The sequence below is a fragment of the Apodemus sylvaticus genome, chromosome 4, assembly GCF_947179515.1.
Source record: "Apodemus sylvaticus chromosome 4, mApoSyl1.1, whole genome shotgun sequence".
Classification (NCBI taxonomy): Eukaryota; Metazoa; Chordata; class Mammalia; order Rodentia; family Muridae; genus Apodemus; species Apodemus sylvaticus.
In genome coordinates, this window is record NC_067475.1 from 141525470 (window position 1) to 141547495 (window position 22026).

The 22026-nt window shown below is 42.8% G+C and overlaps 1 long non-coding RNA gene across 1 annotated transcript in view; it reads left to right on the forward strand.

The window, feature by feature from the left end:
* Positions 1 to 10511, forward strand: part of LOC127683457 (uncharacterized) — a 31893-nt gene extending 21382 nt beyond the window's left edge. The window contains exons 2-5 of the long non-coding RNA XR_007977546.1: positions 3071 to 3163; positions 3981 to 4093; positions 6244 to 6478; positions 10216 to 10511. This is a non-coding gene — a long non-coding RNA (uncharacterized LOC127683457). The remainder of the gene's footprint in view (positions 1 to 3070; positions 3164 to 3980; positions 4094 to 6243; positions 6479 to 10215) is intronic.
* Positions 10512 to 22026: the final 11515 nt, after the last annotated feature.

The window sequence follows — 22026 nt, forward strand, 5'->3', positions numbered from 1 at the left end:
TTTGTATGCCAAGCATTTATGCTAAGAGCTTAGAGGCCACTTCTTACTTAATACTCAGAGCATCTTTTGAATAATTGTTATCCTCCCTTAGGTGCAGAACTGCAAATCAAGGCTGGGAGAAGTACTGAGTTATATTCAAGGTCATGCAGATCAGTTGTAAGAGAGGCTGGTGCAGTATCTGGGTCTGTCTATGAGGGTGTGGAGACCCTGTTTTTGATAAGTGTTGTATCATTAGTCCTTCAAGTAATAGCACATGGTGTTAGGAACCCTCAATAAAATATCTACTGAAGGTGCCATCAGCAACTGATGCTCTGCTTCCAGAAGCAAATCTCGGTCAAGTGGGTTAAGTCATATGAGCAGCAAGTGGGCCAAGTTACATGACCGGTGGGCAGTCTCCACTGTTGTTGCCAGGACTGAGTTCCACCTTGACGTACCATCTTTCAGAAAGGAAAAGTGCAATGCAAGTCCTACCCAGGTTCTTATATGAGCTTTCTAGTCGCCATTAGTGTGACACAGGATTCCCGTGCCTTTCTGCATTTCAAGTGCATTTTCTGCACAATTCCTTCTGTCCTCCCAACGAGCCCCTCCATTCTCTTCTTAATCCAGCAATCATTCATTCACAAGACCATGAGAGCAATTGATCTTCTGGGTAAGACACTCCACAGACACACTCTGAAAGCTCTCCTCAGCTGCTCTATGGACATTATTCTGAATATGGTTACAATGTCCTCGGGATCCTGAACCCCCAGTGGATAACATAGTTTGTGTTTTCCTTTTATTTTTTCCTTCTTTTGCTATTTCCGACATCATTTTCAAGTAATTTTTTTTTAGATTATGAAGTTAGAAAACTGTCATAAAATTTTCTTCATAACCATCATGGGGTCCCCGCCCCCTAACTTCCTGCCACAGGGCAATGATCAGCAGCAGCCAATCAGCACTGGTGAGCCCTCCTTTCCTGACCTACCTGCAGGCTCATGAGTCTTCATTTCTGCCCTTCTTCTGGTCCCGCATCCCGTCCAGCGAAGGGCACTGACTGCACTTTGTTGCCTTGTTGACTGGCTATTGCCTGAATCTGAAGCCAATTCACAATGTCATTGCTTTCACAAGCTTGACATATTTCAAAAGCATAGCCAAGGTCCTCTTTAGAGTGTCCCTCAGATTGGGTTTGTCAGAGACCAGAGAGGTAATGTGTTCCCTGAGTGCTTCCTTTCAGCCACTCTGTTCTTTCAGTTTGTCCTCTTACCCAGGATAATGACTGATGTGAGGACCAAGAGAAGACAGTAAGAGGTACAAGAATCATTTAGTGCAATTACTAGACCATACTAGGAACTACTATATTGCTGTCTATGTCCCGTTTGCATTTCAAATCCTACAAAACTGTGAAGAAAAAACTTAGTGTAAACGAGACACGGAAATGGAGCTGAATTTGGGGTACTTGTGGATGTTCACTTTACCTCTGCTGCTGCGGCTGTGCCCCCACTGAAGTCCAGGGGATTCCTGGAGACCCAAGAGGACCATAGCTCTCAGTGTTCCCCTGTAAGGGCAACGAATGTAAATATAGCCAAAGTGACACTTGAGCATTTGACTATTGTACATTCACTGGCAGAGGACATGTCTACTCAGCCCTGGATCTGACCTACAAGATGTCAGGCAACCTATTCAAGGCCATGAGATTTTAATAGTCTGTAAAGCAAAGTTACTAGACATTATACTTTTCCTGGGTAAAACATGCAATTAATATAAATCTGGGCTTTACAAGTGATGTGTGCACAGAATGTTTGTTTAACTAGCTGCAGGCTGATTGGCATGCGGGCCTACTACAGTATTTTTCTATTTCTCTGAATAGGCAGTCCAATGAATTATTTATCGAGTTCGCACATCCTGGTGCTTTTCTTCTCTCTTTGTAAAGAACATTCTCTATTGGAAGTCATGGCCTCCTCTAGTCAATTAACCTTCCCCTGTCCAGATGGCCTCTCTTGAGAAAGGAATCATTAAAATCCTAAGGAAACACTTCAGAGTGCAGACAAAGGGGCTGGGATGGCTCAAGGCTGTAGTCGCCTCGGATTGGGATCTCCTTCCAAGTTAAAAGTTGAACGGCCTTGCCCAGTTGATGGCAGGGGTGTGCCACACAGACGCACTCACGCTGTGCTTTTCTTGAGATGAGTAAGGTGTCTGTGAAGGAGAGATCACTAAGCTGGTCTCTCTTTCTGACAGACCTCAGCCTCATTTCCTGAAGATAAAGGAGGATGCAAGAGCCGTTTTATCAGATGAGTCAATCTTCCCACTGTCTGTGGGACCATTCATTCTCATTCCCTTGCCCCCTAGATACCATCTTAGCAGCTCTTCATCCTACCTGGAATCACGGTCACCAAGCAAAGGTAGTGAACAGCAGGAACCAGGTGCTGACATTGGTTGGGAAATCAGAGGAAAGAGGAGAAGTAGGTGCTGGTTCCACATTTATTGCTGAAGCAATAAGAAGGGTGCTCAGGCTGGGTTCTGAAATCAGAGACTCAGAGGGAGGAGTAGCATATTGAGGGAGGGGCTTGAAGAGCTTGGTTTGAGATGACCATGGGAGATGACCATGGGAGAGCCAAAGAAATATGCAGACCTGGAGTTTAGGGGAGTCTGCAGAGAAGAGAACATTGGATTTTGGGGGTATATCTAGAGCTATAATCTTAGGAAAAGATCTTGATAAAGTATTTAATATCTCTGAGCCCAATTAGCATACCTTCATATTTTAAGTTGTATTGTTTAAGTTGTATTGCTCATAGTTCAGATGTCTATTGCCATATTACAAATCACCCCACAATGTGCTGCTTCAAACCACAATTACTGCCTCAGTATTCTGTAGCTTGGGATTTCTACAAGCCACTCCCATTGCATCTGTCACTCAGCATTCAGCTGGAGCTTGTCGGGAAAGTCCAAGATGGCCTCTCATTCTGCAGAGCATCTTGGGTCCTCTCAGCTAGCAACTTAGTCTGTGTTCCTTAAGTGGTGATAACATGGTCCTGAGAGGGCAGATGTAAGGCCCTTGCATTTATCCAGCCTCTGCTTGTATTGTGTTTTCTAGTATCCCAGTTGGCCAAGCAAAATCACAAGCAAGAACCAGGGCCCGAGTGGGAAGAGGCTACATGAGAATATGGATATTGGGAAGGGAAGTTAGGTAAGAGTCTACCCAACTGACTTGACAAGGCTAAGTGAAGGTGACATATTTAAATTGTCTGTCATGCAGTAACACTCAACCAATCTTAACAATCATTGTTAAAGCACAGCCTTTAAATCAATCTCAGGACCTACAGGTCCTGATTCACCAACATACATGAAGAGAACTTGACATGTTTTATGGATGTTTTCATTATATTCTCTAGAAGCAGAACTGTAATCTCTTTTTCTATCTATCCACTCACAGTGTCTAATAGGTGCCCTGTGATTATATAGAACCCAGCAAACTAGTTCTCTCATGCTTCTGTTCTCAACTTCCCTGTATGGATGCTCAACAAGAGGTCTGTCGCCAGGTGGTGGTGGCGCACGCCTTTAATCCCAGCACTTGGGAGGCAGAGGCAGGCGGATTTTTGAGTTCGAGGCCAGCCTGGACTACAGAGTGAGTTCCAGGGCAGCCAGGACTACACAGAGAAACCCTGTCTAAAAAAAAAAAAAAACAAAAAACAAAAAAAAAACTAAAACAAACAAACAAAAAAGCAACAACAACAACAAAAAAAACAACTAGAGCTCTGTCACTGAGCTATACCCATAGACAAATTGATGCTCTGATTTTTGGCGAATAAAGTTTCCTTCTTATGCTCATTAAAAATGGCTTTAAAATAAAAGCTTAAAAAAATCTGGACATACAAATTCTTCCAAAGATTCACATGGAAAAATGGTGTATGTTCATTTATTTTGAAATTTGAACCTAACTCAGTTCTATTTATAATTCTGTAATAATTTCTTCAATAACTGATTATTCTCTATATTAAATACAGCAGAAAAAGAAACAAATGGCTCATGCTTCAACCATCGCTCTTCACGTCCACAGCAATACCACTCCCCAAAGCATGGTTTAGCAGTGACACATGCCTGTGAACATGGGATACAGGTATGATATCGATTGTGAGACTAGAATTTTTACTGAGGCACTCACATGAAGAATCCATCAGTCTAACTATCTTTAGATTTTTATAGAATGACCCCCATAAATGTTCTTACACTTAGAAACTTTTGAGTTGGAAAACAACTTTTGTGAATGACTGAAATCATATGAAGTATGTTAATATATGCCACATTTTTTTTTGTCTAACAATGGGGAATGCCACTCAGAAAAAAATCATAATTTTTTAAAATTTTATTTATTCTGAGGATTTCCTGCATGTATACAATGAGTGTTGTTTTTTCTTTCACACTTCCCTTTCCAGCTCCTCCGCCATGGGCCTCTACCCCCATCCCCCATCCCCTCCCCCATCCCCCATCCCCCACACCATTGAGACCTCCTCCTAAGCTCTTGTCCTTTTTTTAGTTTTAACCCACTGAATCCAATTTGTGGTCTCAATATGTACCTGGGTGAACGGGTATCCACTGGATCATACACAACTTTCTAGGGATGGTACCTCTCAAGGAAAGTGACTCCCTCTGTCCCCAAAGTCACCAACTTCCAGCCATGAACCTGGGCTAGGGGTGGTGCTTTGAGAGACTCCTCTCTATCCCATGCTGGGATTTATGTTATTATTTCAAGACAAAGATGCCTGCTTGTCTAGGAAGTGTTCTTTTCCTCTTTTTGGTGTTTGAGCTCTGTAACTTCTCTCTCGATTCTGACATCAATCCTGGACCGAGGGCTGAGATTCACTCCCCTGATGTCTTCAGTTCCTCTAGGAGGTCTCTGATCTGTGAAGAAACCGTGCGCTGAGGAGTATATCACATCCTGGCCATATGTGCATCTTCTCCCCCACCACCATGGCTCCGCCTGACCCTCTGCACCTCCTGAGTGTATTTTTGCTGCTGTGGCCTTGGGGAAGATGGCTTAATCTCTTTCTAAAAGAAAAGTAGCTTCTTGCTTGGGATCCAAATACAAAATGCTCCATTCCTTGGCAAAAGCTTGATTGCCAAAAGATGTCTTCCATAACACATGTCAAAACTTCTCTTCATAAGAACAGCACAAGGCGGCTGGAGAGATGGCTCAGCAGTTAAGAGTACTGACTGCTCTTCCAAAGGTTCTGAGTTCAAATCCCAGCAACCACATGGTGGCTCACAACCATCAATAATGAGATCTGATGCCCTCTTCTAGGGTGTCTGAAGACAGCTACAGTGTTCTTAATTACATATAATAAATAAATCTTTAAAAAAAAGAACAGCACAAGGGCGTGTCTGTTAAACCACACTGAACAAAGTGTTCCACATGCAACAGTAGCAGGAGACCAAGAGCAAAACAAAAAGAGATCATAAGAGATGGGTAGCAATGAACAGAAATAAAAATAGAGAGTCAGCTTGATGTCCTGGGTTGACTGACTTCTTTCTTTTTGAATTTCTAGTACTACTTTCATATAACCTATGGTTTACTTTATTTGTGCAAATTGTCTTTGCTTCATTTCTGCTGTTGTGATAAAATATTCTGGTCAAAAGCTAGGTAGGGAAGAAAGGGGTTTATTTAGTTTATAATTCCAGATTATATAATCTGTCATCTCAGGGAAATTAGAGCAGGCACTTCAAACAGCTCTGGTCATGCTACATCCACAGTCAAGAGCAGAGAGACATGGCGGATGTACTCCTGCTCAGTCGCTTGCCTGATTCCTCAACCCATATACAGATCAGGACTCTCTTGCTAAGGAATGGTACTGCCCATCGTAAACTGGGTTTTGCCATATCAATTAACTTAGTCCCTACAGATACACACACAAGCTAACCCAATGTAAGCAATCTCTCATTGAGTCTTCTTTCCCTTATAATTCTAGGTTGTGTCAAGATCACAATTAAAGTGAATTGTCACACAAATCAAATACGTCCCCTTCTTCACATCGCTTATAAAAATGAATAATGAAATCATCTTCAAATTGAAAAGCTATTGGTGATAAAGCCATATGCTTTCATTGGCTCTAGACTTACTTACAGTTAATAGTAACCTATGTGTTTTCCAAAAGTACAGTGATATTGATCACACACACACAAATACACAGAATTACATGAGTCAGGCTAGTATCAGTGGTGCTGCAGTAACAACTGATTTTGAATTTCAGTGATGTTTAATGCTTATTTCAGGCTTTTTCCAAGTATGATTTAGCTGAAGAACTCTGGTCCTCAGTGGGTCCTTGGAAAATGGAAGATCCATCTTGACTCCCCCTTGATCATACAGACGGTGAATATAGAATGTGGAACATCATGGGAGACTCTTGATGCTTCCTATTTCCCTGCTAAAGCAAGTCTCATGGTCAAAACTCTGAAGATGGAGAAAACAGTCCAAACCTGTTACGCCTTCAAGGGGAAGTGAGTTGGGGTAAGTTGAACAGCCCATTGACTACCTTAGAACTTAAAGGAGAAGGACTCTTATCAGCAACCAAAGTTATCTAAAGCATGTGTGGAAAGAATAAGGGAAAGCAATACTCAACATTGAGAACTAGGGGCGATATGGTCACTCTCCTAAACAACCTATGCTACGTCTGAAAAGTAATCTGGAAATACCTACCAAGAGCCTCAAAATTACTCATTAACTTTGAGCTGGGATTATACATTCAGATCATAGGGAGATCCCAGCTTCCAACTGACTTGGGAACAGAGGTCAAGTGTAGAGGAGTGGGTAAAGTATGAGGGTAGAATGAGCTGCAGAAAACTGGCTGTGAATATGGCATTTATTGTGATTGTCTTTGCAAGAAAGCCTCGCTCTGCCTAAATAGTCTTCTCTGCCACACCCCACCTCCAGGGGACAGCATAGAGAGCATAGAGTCTATGTAGTGGATTCTTCCTCTGCATGCACTCCAATGGCCGTTTCCTGTCCTCTACCCACTGCTGGTAGGTCACTGACTTAAATTTCAGAGGCTTTGTTTGGAGCCCTGTGAAGAGAGAGGTCTCAATCATGATCCTAGAAGAACACTTGAGAATTATCTACTGGCCTCGTACAGGTTGAAACTTTATAGTTAAAACTGCACATGGTCCCTGCTTTTCTTCTCCTCTTCTAAGGTTGAGAGAGAGAAGCTATGGCTGCTCCAAACCACGGGAACCCTGTTCCCCTAAACTTCTCTGAATGAGCAGTGCAATGTTCTTATTCCTGTTACCCTCAACAGCATCATGGGGAGCCTTGCTTCCTAGGGGGACTTGGCTTCAATATTAGGATATAGGTAGTGGGGGAGAGGGAACAGGACAGCGTGCTTTCTAACGACTGAGCAAAGGTTCAGTTGCAGATTGAACCTGGGAAATCGCATTGAACAGGACTTTTCAGGAAATTCCATCTGACCCTCAGCAAGCAAAAACAAACCCAGATCCCTGTGAGGCAAGATGGAAGGAGTGATCAGAAGCCTGCCCAGCAAGACCCTGACTGGCTACATCCAGCTCTGGCTTGTGCCTTAACCTTGGGTGACCTTTCCAATTGTCTGAGGCAGGCTGATTTTAGGACACCTGTCTTAAGCAGCAGCTGGGAATGTTGGTCCAACCTAGCTCCATTCAGTTGGAAGCAGGGTCTGTCCAAGACTGCCAGCTGTCGCCCTGCTGATGCCCACACACACTGACCTGCTTACCCCTTGGCACTCTTTTCTTTATCCTTAACTCCTTCTGATCCTCTTTCACCCCATAAAGACTAAATCCCATTCTTTTGAAGCATGGCTTGAAAATGCATGTTCTGACTAGGAAGCTTTTCCCAGAGAGGGCTAAGAACCAACCCTAGATATTGGGGGCCAGGGGGGAACATTTGTAGGCTTCTGAGTTTTCAAACATGGCCATAACAAATTGCCATGAATCTGGTGGCTCACAGCAATAGGACTTTATTCTCTCAATCCTGGTGCCCTGAAATCTGACATCAGAGTTCCAGCAGCAACTGCTGGCATACCCTGGCTTCCAGCTGCGACCATCCCTGTCTCCACCTCTAACTCTACTGTCTTCTTTCCGGGCTTGTGTCCTTGCTCAGATCCTCTTCTTGGTCTTCTACGAATGCCAGCCAGCCCCTGCTCCGTCCAGAATGACCTGACTACAACTTGATGATATCTGCAACAACCCCTCTCTCCAAATAAATTGTTCATGGGCATCAAGGACTTGAACCCACAGCAATGGATACCCATTAGGTTGACTTAGCAGTGTGAGGTTGTATGTAGTCTAACATGTTGATATGTTGTGGGCTATGCTTTAAAAGCTGGTCTCCAGAGAAGGAGAGGAAAGGAGACAATAGTACACTGCTTAGACCCAAACGGTGAGCATGACTGTTGAGAACCGGCCACCTGAAGAGAAATAGAATGTGTGCGTGTATATTTTATCTTGTCTCCTTTGCACATTGTGTCATAAGGTAGAATTCTGCCACACTAATATTTGAGAAGCCTTCATCTCGCAACTTGCCTGTCTTCATTGCCTGTATTCATATGGTTCCTACTAGTTGTAGCTGTTCTTATACACTATTGCAAGTTCTTTTGTATACATATCTGGAGATAGAGATTTTATAAAGCAAGGCCTGCATATTAAACATATCTCTATATACTAGCCTTCAGGTAAAAAAAAAAGGTTCATACAGGAAATATGGGATTTTTTGAATGCCCAAACAAATGAATGAATTGAGGAGTAAACATTTCATAGTTGTATCAACCTGACACAATCTGGACTCACAATCTGGACTCAGCCTTTGAATTTTTGAGACAGGGTTTCTCTGTGTATATCTGGCTATTCTGGAACTTGCTCTATTGGCCAGGCTGGCCTTACACTCAGATCTGTTTTCTCCTGCCTCCAGAGTGCTGGGATTAAAGGCATGTACTGTGTGTGTGTGTGTGTGTGTGTGTGTGTATGTGTGTGTGTGTGTCTGTCTGTCTGTCTTTCTCTCATTGCCCTGTGGGTACATCAATAAATACTATCTTACTCAGGTTAACTGTGTAGGAAATCTCAACCCATTGTGTGTGGCACCATTTCCTGGGTTTGGATTATGGGCTACAGTCATAGAAGTACACTCAACATAAGAATGCAAACACACACACACACATACACACACTTCCTCTGCCCCTGACTGTGGATGTGGCTTCTGCAAATTCCTGCTCCCTCGACCTTTCTTTCCAACAATGGATGCTAGCTGAGACTGTGAGATCAAAAAAGTCCTTCCACCTTTGTTTTTGTTTTTGTTTTGCTTTGATAAGTTGTTTTGTCCCAGCAACTGAAAAAGAAACTAGGACAATATAGAAGCTGTGTTTAGAGTCAACAGACCAGCCCTGAAATGATAATTATTTGCCATGTCCAGCATGGTTTACTTGGGTACTGGACCTGCCGGGAGTGATGAGAGAATGAAGAAATGCCTAGTTCATGGGCACACAGGAAATCTGGGCTGCGCTGGGCAGACTGGGCTCTCAGACCAACTTCAGCGCCCTGAACGTGGGTGTGTTTATTATATACAGTTGTATATCGAGGTGTTTTTGATATGGCTTAATCAAGAAGATGGGTTTATGGTATACGGCTGAATCAGGGACATGGTTAGCTCGCTAGGAACAATTTCTGCATGGAACGGTCTTCAGGTCATAAACATCCGGGGGAGGCAGAGCCACGCTAGATATTTTCTGGACACAGTATCAACATTGGCACGTCGCCCAGGAGGAAAGGCTTTGCCATTTCCCTGATCCTAGCCCAGGGAAAGCTTTGAGGTTTCCCATGGGTCTAAGGCATCAGGGTCCTTGGCATGCAAGGACGTGCCTATGTCAACGGCACACGTTCACTCAGGATTCGATGGCTCCCTTCAAGTATTCGTTCCCATGGGTCCATATATCTTACCTTGTACAAATAAATGGTCTTTACTTTTTAAGAGAAAGATTTACTACTGAGGAGATAGAGGAATCAAAACAAAGCACCCAGGAGAGGACGGAAGGGAATAAATGCTTGTTGTGATGTGGATTTAATCTCAAAGCTGATCACCCTCGGATATCCACTGTAACTTAGCTTTCCCACGCAGTTTCCAGCAGTGGTCCCTAGGAAACCTCTGTCTTAGCCACTTTTCTATTGCTATGACAAAACACCATGACTAAGGCAACTTATAACAGAAAGTATTCAATTGGTTTACAGGTTCAGGGGGTTGGGATCCATGATGACGGAACAAGGGGATGACAGCAAGAACAAAGCGCTGGAAGTTTACATCCTGACCCACAGGTAGGAGGAAGAGGAAGAACAACGGGCCTGGTAAGAGTCTTTGGAAACCTCAAGCTCCGCCTCCAGATACACGCCTCCTCATTGGAAACCTCAAGCTCTGCCTCCAGATACACGCCTTCTCATTGGAAACCTCAAGCTCCGCCTCCAGATACACGCCTCCTCATTGGAAACCTCAAGCTCCGCCTCCAGATACACGCCTCCTCATTGGAAACCTCAAGCTCCGCCTCCAGATACACGCCTCCTCAACAGGGCCACAGCTTCTAATCCTTCCACCAACTGAGGATCAAGTATTCAGACATATAAACCCATAGGGTGCCATTATCAGTCAAACCACCATAGTCTCATTGAAGGGAATACAGCCCTGCATGCACTGTCTCACCTCAGGGGCTTTCTAGAAAGAATAGCTGGAGTGTTCACAACCTCTCACATATATTTTGCAGTCACCATGTAGGTTTTATATACTATATGTTATATATAGGATATAATAACACTGCCAAATCCTACCACCGTCTCAAGGTAAGAGGGTGGCCTTTCTCTACTGCAGCTGCAGAGGCTTCTGCATGCCTTAGCAACTGACCTGAAAAACACTTTCTCAACCACTCCTGCAGGATACGTTCTTCCAAATAAATTTGCATTTTTATAAATTATAAATTAAAGGCTTTAGTAATTAGTAAGCAAGGTCTCATCTTCAGACGAACTTTCTGACTGCGTCCGTAAAGAATCTGAGGTTTCTGTTTAACAGGGCTAATCCCTTACACAATTAGGGCGGTGGCTATGCCAGCTTTGCATACAGCTCTAGAGTCTCAGGCTCTGTTCTTTGCTAATCCTGCCGTCCTCTCATATCTTTCTGAACCACTTGCTGCCGCCTTTCCCCGTGGCTCTGGCTGGGTAAGAGCAGTGGCCAGCCATAGGCTTGATGTTCTCTGGTTTAGATTTCCTTCTCCAAACACGACTCTTGAATTCTCCCTCACTCAAACTCAGAACACGGAAAGAGTAAAGCAAGAGTACTTGCCTAAATATAACATACGGAGCCCGTCGTCACCCAGTTCCTGGTACAGCCGATGTTACTCTCTGATTCCTCTCAAGCTGGACCGACATTCCCTGTATTCTCTCAGCTTTATGGTCTTCTACAAGTAATCCATCAAACACTAGCTCTCCTCTCACCCCCCACATTTCTACTAGAAACTTGCTCCAAAGACCCAGGAACCACAAGGAAAGGTTAATATGAGCAATGGCCCAGTCTTAGTGATAGACTTCCATATCAGCTGCTTTCACTGTTGCTGTGTCAAAATGTCCAACAAATGCAAGCTAAGAAAGGAAAGGGTTGTTTTAACTCGTGTTTTTGAAAGGATAGCCCATCCTGGTGAGGAAGGCAAGGGGCAGGGAGGCAAAGCAGCTCGCCCTCATGCTCAGAGTCAGAGACAGGAAGATGAAATGAGGACAGGTGTTCCTTCACTCTTTCTTGTTTGGTCTGGGACCCCGGCCTAGGGATGGTGCAGTGTTCCAGGTTAGTCTTCCCCTCCCAGTTGTCTCTGCAAATATCTTCACAAACAGGAGGCATATCTCCTGGGTGGTTCTCAATCCCGTCAAGGTGACTGTCAGAAATTTACTATCACATGATGTAGCCAAGACAATTGACAGCACATAAACACCCAAAGGCTCACACGCAAATGTTCATAGAAATGTTATTTGAGGCAGTCAAAAACTGAAGCAGCCCAAATGTCTGGGTGTTGATGGATGGATAAACACAAACGGACAGATCCAGAAACCAGGATGTAACTTGTCAGTAATAATGAGCGAAGTTCTGACTCGGGCTGGAATGTGGATAAATCTTGAAAATGCCTCACTAAATAAAAAAAGACAGAGAATACCACTTATCGCACAATGTTATGTTTAAGCAACATTAAGAATGGGCAAATCCATAGAGCCAGGAAGTAAATCGGTCATTGCTAAGGACCGGGACTCGGGCATGGGACATGACTGCTAAAGGGTTTCATTGTATTCTGATAAAATGTCATAAAGGTGATTATAACCTTATCAATGTATAAAAAGCCACTGAGCTTGGAATTCAAAAAAAAACTTTGAAAGTCTAAAAGAGCTACATTTGCTTAGCAGATAATATTAATTTATAAATGCTTCTGTAGAAAGGAATAAAAGGAGTCCTTGAAGAGAGCTCTGGGAAGCGGTACCACACACAGGTTACATCAACAGTCATCTGGTCTATATCCTGAGTTTATACACCTACAGGCAAATAAGGTTGCTTTCACAATGCCGCTTCGAGTCCAAAGGTTCATTATCCAGTGTAAGGAGTGCCAAGAAGAAAGGAGAGTATAATCAGACCATCCTTTGCCCGTTTTTATCACCTGGTGGTGAGAGCCACCTGCCCCCCCCCCCCAGCACCACAGAGCCTTTGTTAGTCTGAATTCAATCTGTAGTCGCTGCATTTTCTCCTCAGCTTCAGGCCAGTTGAATGGCCCTGTGTGGACCTGATTAGAACCGTTCTCCATCCACACCCATCTCTGCCTGCAGGACTGTGCTCCTGTGACTGTGGCTCATCTGATAGTCAAGTCAGAACTACAGTTCACTAGAGCTCCCCCTGTGGCGTTTTTGACACATCTGTCCACATCCAGCATTTCAAAGTCAAGATATAGATAGATATAGATATAGATATAGATATAGATATAGATATAGATAGAGATAGAGATAGAGATAGAGATAGAGATAGAGATAGATATATAGGTATATAGGTATATAGTTATATAGGTATATAGATATATAGGTATATAGGTATATATAGATATATAGATATATAGATATATATAGATATATAGATATATAGATATATAGATATATATAGATATATAGATATGAGGAAATTGTAAAATTTTGTACATTTGAACTCTGGTTCACTTTTAGTCCTGAACAGAACTACATAAAAAATAGGGCTTGAATGTCAGCTCCGCTAATGTCTAGGTAGTGGTTCTCAAGTTGTGGGTCATGACCCCCACAGAGGTTGTATATCAGGTATTTATTTATATTGTGACTCATAACAGTAGCAACATTGCAGTTATAAAGTAGTAACAAAATAATTTTATGGCTAAGGGTCACCGCAACATGAGGAACTGTGTTAAAGGGTCGCAGCAGCGTTGGGAAGGTTGAGAACCATTATATTTCTTAGGAACTATAATGCAGTGGTACGAGGAGGGGGAATGCAATGTGCCTATGCCATAGTGTCCCCTAGGGAAATCACCATGCCATGTGACAGAGCCATGGGGGCAGAGGAAGGGCGCAGAGGAAAGAAAGATGGAAAGGTGAAGAGAGAAAGAGACAGGGCGACACATGGGAAGAGAAAAGAGCTAGGGTGGCAAAGAGTCTCTTTATGCACTACTCAGAGCCATCCTGCATCTGGCAGCAGGTAATGGCTGCAAGTGATGACATAAGCTGTTGCTAGGTCCCTGGGAAGAATCTAGCGGAATCGCCTGTAAGCCGACATAGATGACATAGATGTCAGACTTTGGACACAGGATTTTGCAAAGCATTCATTCCCTCATCTGTAACATAATTTGCTGTAAGATGTATATTTTTACTTGTTATATTCTCTCTCTCTCTCTCTCTCTCTCTCTCTCTCTCTCTCTCTCTCTCTCTCACACACACACACACACACACACACACATACTACTACTATTACTACTACTACTGCTGCTGCTGCTTTTAAAAGACCATTGTGTTTGCTACTTTTACGTACACTTTACACACGCTAAGGTCATTAGAGAAGAGAAAACCTCAACTGAGAAAGATCACACTCTAAGGCATTTTCTTAATTAGTGTTTGAGGGGTGAGGGCCCAGCCCACTGTGGGTGGTGCCATCTCTAAGCTGGTGGTCCTGAGTTCTATCAGAAAGCAGGCTGAGCAAGCCACGAGGAGCAAGCCAGTAAGCTGCACCCCTCCATGGCCTCTGCATCAGCTCCTGCCTCCAGGTTCCTTTCTTGACTTCCTTTAATGATGGACTACAATGTGGAAGTGTAAACCAAATAAACACTTTCCTCCCCAACTTGCTTTTTGGTCACGGTGTTTCACTGCCGGAATAGAAAGCCTGAGGCAGCCATCCTTCAGTGAGCCACACTCCTTGAATCTGCACACCTGTGCATCAGATCTCTTCTTCGGTGCTGGCCCTATAGGTAGCCTCTGACCCAAAGAGTTGGTCGGGTCTCAGAAAGGTGCAATGAATGCTTCGGTTTACCTTTTTCTGTCTCTTTCCCTTGACCAGAACCTAACTATGCCTTCTCTGATAATTTGGGCTGCCTTACTTTTTCTCCAAAGTCCCACTCCCTGCTGAGGGGCTGCCTGCTGCCTTGAGGCAGCCTCCAGGCTGGTAATTCAAAGGCAAGGCTGAGGCTTTGTCCTCCCCCTCTTAGAACTGATCAACATGACTATGTGGTCTGATTAAAGAAACCCGGCAGCTTCTACCCAGGCTTGGAACATTTAGTTGTGAAGAAAGCCTGTGCACAACTCAGCCCCCTATTCTGAGTCACTGTGGCCTTAGTTGCTTTTCTCACCTCTGAAGCTCTCTGCCTGACAGGAAGTAATTTAGGAGAGGATGGATTAATTTTGATTCATAATTTGAGGATATAAATCATCTTGGTGGAGAATTCACGATGACAGGAAACACAGCTTCAGCCATAGGAGTCTGGTCCTACCTAAGTGGATCACTAGGCAGAGAAAGGAGTCAGGAAGAGGAACAGGGCTGTAAACCTCCAGTAACCAATTCCCTCAGTAAGGGCCCAGCGCCTAAATGTTCCAACCGCTAAAATGCCATCATCCTGGCCACACAGTCAAACAGAAGAACCTGTGGAAAACATTTCCCATTCTAACTGAGGGAAGCCGTAATAGCCTGTGCAGAAAACCTGCAGAGAGGAAGGATTGAGAAGCCAGAGGCGGGGCCTGGATGTGAAGCCACAAGTGGAAGACACAGGTGGACTCTCAGATGGCTGTAGTTCTGGCCGTTTTGAATGACCAATGTCAGAATCTTGGACTTCTCTGCAAGCCCAGTTAACTGAGGTTCCGTGAAACCTAATGAGTCGTTCAGTGGTTCATTAAACAACAGTAGGCAGGCAGAAAACATGACAGTGACAGCCACGTTCAAATAGAAATGCTGTGAAAATGATATGAGGTGGTAGGGTCCACTCATGCAGCAGAAAGTCAGTGAAATTCAAAGATGAGTGCTGCTAAATTTAATTGTACACCTTACTGAAGTCCCACTGGAGGCTAAGTTATGGGTTTGTCCCTTACATGCAGATTTTAAGGTTCTGAGAACAAAGCAAGTATGCATCTGTGGAAGGTAAGCTTACCTGAGCCAGTGCCCCAAGGGTTTCTGGCCTCCCTCCCCTTCTCTCTGAGTCTTTTTCTCTCATTTCTTTGTTTCTGGCTTGTTAGCCTGGTTTCAGCCCACTCCAGTTTCAGCCTGGGCTAGGATCCTATCTGCTGTGTTTAGGGTGTTCCTTTGATCTGCCAATATAAACCACTTAAAATTAATTACCACACACAGCCGTGCGAGCCGCCTGTTGGCAGAAATTTCCTCTCTCCATCTCGCTCTCTTTCCAAGCAGCAAATGAATTTTCTTAATAAAGACATCTATTAATCAAAGAGCCAGAAGCTCCTAGTCTACAATATCATAACCTTAACGCACTCTGAGCAGCCGTGTTCCCGTGACTTTTCACCAGGCACACAGACATATTCATAGATTCGCCCGGGTCATGTATCCGGTAGAACTGAGGATGGGGAGGAGATCAGAGGTCAGAGGTCACAAACTGATGGTGATGGCATCATGCGGATAAACTCATGCAGCCTGTGTTTCTTTAAACCAGAAAGGGCTTCATTTTTAAAAGTATTTTATTTTTAAGGATGAATGTATCTCGGTGTGTTGAGGGATATGTGCAGATGCGTGCAGGTGTCCAAGGAAGGCAGAGATGCTGGACCCCTGGAACTGGAGTTCCAAGTGGTGTGAGTCTTGCAGCGTGCCTGGGAACAGAACCTGGAACAGTCTCTTACCTAGTGGGCCATTGCTCTGGCCCAAGGCTTTTCTTTTCTTTTCTTTTCTTTTCTTTTCTTTTCTTTTCTTTTCTTTTCTTTCTTTCTTTCTTTCTTTTTTTTTTTTTTTTGAGACAAGATCCTAAGTTTCCTGATACTCCCTATGTAAACCAGAGTAGCCTTGGGACAATTCCCCTACATCAGACTCCCACATGCTGAGATTCTGATGTCCTTTGTGCTATTGATCTACAGTAGCCTGTGTACATCTTTGGTGCGGTTATATATGTGTTTGGGGATTTAGATACATCAGATAAACATGCTCATTTCAGCAATGAATACCTTTAAAATATACATATTACTTTTGTACAAAATTGTATAAACAGGCTTTCTAAGTGGGTGAAAATTCGCGATGATAAGCAGTCCCTTTCCAGCTCAGACATACCTTGCTATCAAATAAGCAAAACAAAACAAGATAAAATGTTTAAGTTTTATGAATCTGTCAGTGTTTAGAATTGTAGAGTTATGTACAGATGATGGACGTGACTCTTCTGTTCTGCTGTCGGGAGTGGCCAGCCTATGGCTAGCAGGCCCTGTTCACAGTGTTCTTCAGGAAGCCCAACTTGAACCTTGTACACCTGCCTGTCTGGGCTTCTGAGGCTGGGATGCTCATAAAGAAACACCTTGGCTAAGTCTGAAGAATAGTTTCAAGCCTTGGGGAAGACAAGCCAGTGAACCCAGCTAATAAACGCTGTTATCCAAAATCCCTAAGGGTGAGAAGAAAAAGAAAAAGAAGTTAAAATGGAATGAAAATGTGCCTTCAACTCCACGAGAGCGCACAAGATGAAGCCAGAGGCGCCTCATCAAGAGAGTCCACATTTGGACAAAGCAATTTTATTCTGGAAGCTTTCGATTCTCAGACCTGCAGTGAACCCCATTATAAGGTTATCAAGACAGTTGATGGGAGTGGAGTCCGAGCATTAATATTAATGGCAGTCTTAAGTAGGACGCCCCTCCCATTTCAGTCCCTGGCAGTGAGATAAGATCAGGTCCCACCAGAAAGAAAGACAGCATTTTTCAAGGACACATAAGTCTTTCTGTATTTTCATAATTGGCTTTTTTCTTTCCTTTTTAAAGTTTTACATATTTTTTATCAGTTCTTTCAGAATTTTTTCCTTTTGTTGGAAATAGACTGTCCCCCCTCACACACTGTCCTGATCACAGTTCCCCTCCCTCTAAGGCTCCTCCTCCCCCTCTTCCCAGCCAGACCAACCCCCTTTCTGTCTCTCCTCAGAAAATAAACAGGCTTCTAAGGGATAATAATAAAATAAAACAAAGTAGAATAAAGACTAACACATCAGAATAATACAAAACAAACAGAAGGAAAAGAGGCTGAGAAAAAACACAGATACAGACACAGATCCACTTGTTTGCATAGTCAGGAACACTCCCTCTAACAAACAATCAAACAACAAACAAACAAAAAACCCAGTTAATTAGAAGCCATAATATGTGCAAAAGACCTATAAGACTTATAAGAGAGAGAAAAATTACATTCATATATAATAAAAAAGAATAAGATAAAATTAAAACCAAAAAAGCCTGCTGTGACATTTTGAGACAAGAAGTCTCCAAATATGCCTTTGAATTCGTTTACTGTTGTCCCTCCATAGCTGGGCATGCAGCCCACCCTTAAGAGTAGTGGTTTCCATGGTGAGACTCCCTTGGAGGAAACTAAATTTTCATTTGAGAGTGGTTATCAAATGCAGATAGATAGCTTCTGGCTGTGTGACCCCTTCTTTTGGCTCTAGGACCCTATCTGGTACTGACCGCTGGGGCTCTGTGCCTGTGGCCTGGGTCCCTGAGTTCGTGTGTGCGTTGATCCAGTTGATTTAGACTTTGGTTTCTTTGGTGTCCTCCATCCCCTCTGGCTATTTTTCTCTTCCTACCTCCTTTCCACGGGGCTCCCTAAGCCCCATTGGGAAAGATTCGATGAAGATATCCCATTTAGAGTGCTCCAAGGTCTCTCACTCTGCATGCTGGCGGACTGTGGGCCTCTGGATCTGTCCCCGTCAACTGCAGGAGGAATTTCTCCAATAATGGCTGAGCAAGGCACCAATCTATGAGCAAAACAGAACTTCATTTTATTACTATGCTTAGTTAGTAGACCAATAGTACTTGATTTTACCTTAGGTCCCTGGGCTATCTAGTCTGGGTTTCTTAGGGATACAAGCAGTGTCAGATATGGGTTTCATCTTGTGGAGGGACCCTTAAGTCACATCAGACATTGGTTGGTCACTCCCCAAGCGTTGTGTCACCATTGCACCAGCAGATTTAGCCGATAGCAAAGGGTTCGCAGCTAGGTTGGTGTTTACACTTCACCTTTGGTAGCATGCACAGCACCTTCCTTTAGATGCTAGAACATCAGGTTCTATGTGGGAACCAATTTGGCTTCTCCACGTTCCATGTGTTGTGTATACGCTGTCCTCGGCCACAGGGCCTTACTGACAGTTTATGGAGAGCAACCTGTAGTCTCAGCAACAGCCGAGGTGGTTTGTGGGTTCCCCTGAGACCCCTTTAGCTAACAAAAAATTAGGTGTAACCCAATCTGGTCCTAGGAGCTTTGTTTGGTAACAATAGATGTCCAGGTAAGGCTTTGTCTCCCCTATTGCTTGGCAATTTTATTTAGATCTCCTTCCATTAGAAAATGTCTAGGGTATGGTGTGTCCATACCACCCCTCCAATGACCCTTTTAGTTGTCTCTCCCTGTATTCTCTCCCTCATCTCCCTCCCCACAGGACCCTACCATTTCAGTGCCCCCCTTCCAAAGCTATCCGTTCTGTCTCTAGTATAGATCTATCTGCCCTACTCCAACCAGTTCCTTCTTCTATACTTAATCTATGGGTCTACAGGATTGTAGTTTGGTTATAATTGACTTAAGCTAATATCCTGATAAAAGTGAATACATATAATATATATCTTCTGGGTCTGTGATACCTCACTTGGGATTATTTTTTCTAGTTCCATCCATTTATCTGTGAATTTGATGATTCCATCTTTTAAAATACAAGTTAATTTTTTAATGTCATAAAGAAAATCACATTTTCTTTACCTGTTCATCTATTGAAAGGCATCTAGGTTGTTTCAAGTTTCTGGCTATTAAGAATAGAGCACCAATGAACATGATTGAACAAGTGTCTCTGTGGCGTGTCCTTTGGGTATATACCCAAGTTGTGTAGCTAGATCTTGAGATAGGTTGATTCTCATCTTCCTGAGGAGCCACCACACTGATTTCCATAGTGGCTGTACAAGTTTGCACTCCCATCAGCAATGGAGGAGTGTCCCCATGCCCTGCATCTTTGCCAGCATGAGCTATTACTTCATTTATCTTGGCCATTCTGACAGGAGGAAGATGGGATCTCCAAGCAGTTTTGATTTGCATTTCTCTGATGACTAAGGATGCTGAGTGTTTCTTTAAATGTTTCTTGGGTATTTGAGTTTTCTGTTAGATCTGTACTTCGTATTTTTGAATTGGCTTATTTGTTTTCTTGATATCTAGCTTTTTGATGTTTCGGATATCAGGCCTCTATCAGATGTGTAGTTGGTAAAAATCTTTTCCATTCTATAGGCTGGCACTTTTTCATAAGAATGGTATCCTTTGCGGGACAGAAGCTTTTCAGTATCATGAAGTCCTATTTATTAATTGTCTTAATGCCTGTGCTATAGGTGTTCTGTTCAGAAAGTCTTTTCCTGTGTCAGTGCATTCAAGGCATTTGATCTATTTACATTCTTCTACAGACAGCCATCCAATTTGATCAGCCTATTTGTTGAAGACGCTGTCTTTTTTTCCCAGTGTATATTTCAGGCTTCAAAATAATAATAAAAAAATTAAGGTGTCCATATGTAAAAGTTTCCAGTTTGATTCCATTAACCAACAGGACTACTTTGTGCCAATACCAAGCTGTTTTTATTTCTATAAATCTTAAATATAATGTGAGGTCAAGAATGGTGGTACCCCAACTATACTATTATTTGGGACTGGTTTTGCTATCCTGGTGTTTTTGTTTTGTTTTGTTTTTTGTTTTTCGAGACAGGGTTTCTCTGTGTAGCTCTGGCTGTCCTGCAACTTACTCTGTAGATCAGGCTGGCCTCCAACTCAGAAATCCGCCTGCCTCTGCCTCCCAAGTGCTGGGATTAAAGGCATGTGCCACCACCGTCCAGCGCTATCCTGGTGTTTTAAGGAGTGTGTGTGTGTGTGTGTGGGTGTGTGTGTGTGTGTGTGTGTTTCCATAGGAGACTGAAATTATTCTTTTAAGATCTGTTAAGAATTACGCTAAAATTTTGATGAGATTGCCTCGAATCTGTAGATTGCTTCTGGTAAGAGGGGCACATTTACCATATTAATACTACTGATCCATGAGTGTGGGAGATCCTTCAATCTTTTGATATTTTTTTAAATTTCTTTCTTAAAATCTTAAAGATTTTATCAAGTTTTTTATTTGCTTGAGTTGTTGGAGTTTTTCTAAGATATTTTATATTATTTGGTGCTATTGTGAAATGTGTTGTTTCCACAATTTTTCAGTTCAGTCTGTCATTTGAATATATGAAGTCCACTGCATTCTGTGTTTTAATTGTACATACAGCTACTTTGCTGAAAGTGCTTATCAGCTGTTATGAGTTTCCTGCTGGATTTTCTAGGGTCCTTATGAATATTATCCTGTCATTTGAAAATACAGATACTTTAATTTCTTCCTTTTGAATTTATATCCCCTGATCCCCTTCAGTTGTTTTATTGTTCTAGCTAAGACTCCAAATAAAAATCTGAATAGGTATGAAAAAAGTAGACAACCTTGTCTTGTTCCTGATTTTAGTGGAATTGCTATGAACTTCCTCTCCATTTAAGTTGATGTTGGCTATGAGACTGCTGCCTTTATTATGTTGAGATATGTCCCTTGTAGCCCTACTCTCTCTAGGACTTTTATCATGAAGGGGTGCTGCATTTTTTTCCAAAGGCTATTTCTGCATATAATGAGAGGATCATGTGTTTTTGTCTTTCAGGGTTTTTTACCTGTTAGATTACATTTATTTTCATATATTGAACTGTCCCTGCACCTCTGGCATGTAGCCTTGCCATGCTGGATGGTCCTTTTTATGTGTTTTCAGTTTGCAAGTATTTTATTGAAAAATTTTCCAACTATGTCCATAAGAGAAATTTGTTCTGTAATTCTCTTTCTTTGTTGGGCCTTTATTTAGTTTGGTTATCAGGGTAACTGGGGTCTTGTAAGACAAATTGGGCAATGTTCCTTCTGTTTCGATTTTATAAAATAATTTAAGGAGTATTAGTGTTGACTCTTCTTTAAAAGTCTGGGTGAATTCTGCTCCAAAACTCTCTGGGCCTGAGCTCCTCAAAGGAGCTGTGCAAATTTTGCTGTTTGATCCTGTCTTCATTTCTTTTCTGCTGCTGTGATAAAATGCTCTCACAAGACCAACATAAGGGAAAGGGTTTGTTTCAGTTCCCAAGTCAAGGTGCATGCCCCTACATTGCAGGGAAATCAATGCAGTAACAGGTTTAAAGAGCTGGTCACATTGTCAATAGTCAGAGGTAAGCAGTGAATCTCCTGGCATGAGTCCCCTGAACTAGAGTTACGGGTGGTTATGAGTCATCCATCATGGGCACTGGGAACCAAAGTTGGGTCTTCTGCA